Raw genomic sequence first — 1,188 nt, forward strand, 5'->3', positions numbered from 1 at the left:
TCAAATTACAACATTTCAAAAACACATGACCCAAACGGAGAACATTGACATACTTGTTATTATTGTCCATGTTTCCCAAGCTTTCTGTCATATTGCTTTATGAGTTTGCTTAACTGTTTTCCTATTGTTGGGTATTTGAATTGTTTCCAACTAGTGCAATATAATGGAATGGAGGGAGGTGGTTTCGGAGTGGGTGTGGGGATGGCTTTCAAGCAAAACAGGCGAAGATGGGTCACGGCACCAGGTCCTGCCAGAGAAAGGGAGCAAAAATGTAAGTAGTGGGGCCAGTTGTACTGACTGTAAACAAGGACCAGGATAAGGAGGCACCTTTTGGCCCTAGAGGATCTGAGGTCCTGTGTCTGGAACTCGTGATAGCTGACTCATGGCGAGGCTGCATGGTGTGAGGAAGCAGGAAAACTGGGCAGAGATGTGGGCTCAAATCTTCACTCTGCTACTAACTTGGCCACTGGCATCCTGGACCTTTTTTGACCTCCTCTTCCTCATGCAAGACAGGTTGGTAGCTCTCCATCTGGGGCTTGTGATGACCTAATCCAGTAAGATCATAAATATGCAAGAGCTTTGAACAAGTTGCAAATATTGTGCAAATGTAAGGTACTAAGATGTGAGTCCAGGCTAACCATGGAGGGCAAAGGAGCTATTGTTGAGAATTTGGAATTCTCTCTTTGCTCCGCTTCCCAGAACGACAGGAATAAGCAGAAACCCGTCTGCTGCAGGAAAGAGTTGTCATTGCTGGTTTTGAGTACTTGTTGACATGTGGATGTGTTTCCTCAAAAGGGAGGGCTGACACTGCCCCAGCCATGAGCAATTGCTGCTTTCCTGGCCCAACCTGGCCCCGGGGTTTGGCTGTGTGACCAGCAGCCCCTTGGAACTTCCTCACATGCTTTTTTTCTAGGTTGGACCAGAGATCCTGATGTATCTTACTTCAGTTCCCAAAGCTGCCACACATTGAAGTTCATACCGAGAAGGCATTCACCAATTGTAAACAATGTTCAAGAAATCTGTTCTGATGACTCTTCGTGCTACTCTGTATGTTTTTTTCTGCTCTTAAGTGTGTGTATGGGATGGGGCAGGATGGAGGTGCGGATGGTGAGGAGTTTACCAAAAAAGTAGAAATTGTGAAAGTGGCCTCGGACTTTGGCCTCTGCCCAGTCAGTTATTTACTGAGCG

Source organism: Pongo pygmaeus, chromosome 1 (genome assembly GCF_028885625.2).
Source record: "Pongo pygmaeus isolate AG05252 chromosome 1, NHGRI_mPonPyg2-v2.0_pri, whole genome shotgun sequence".
Taxonomy (NCBI): domain Eukaryota; kingdom Metazoa; phylum Chordata; class Mammalia; order Primates; family Hominidae; genus Pongo; species Pongo pygmaeus.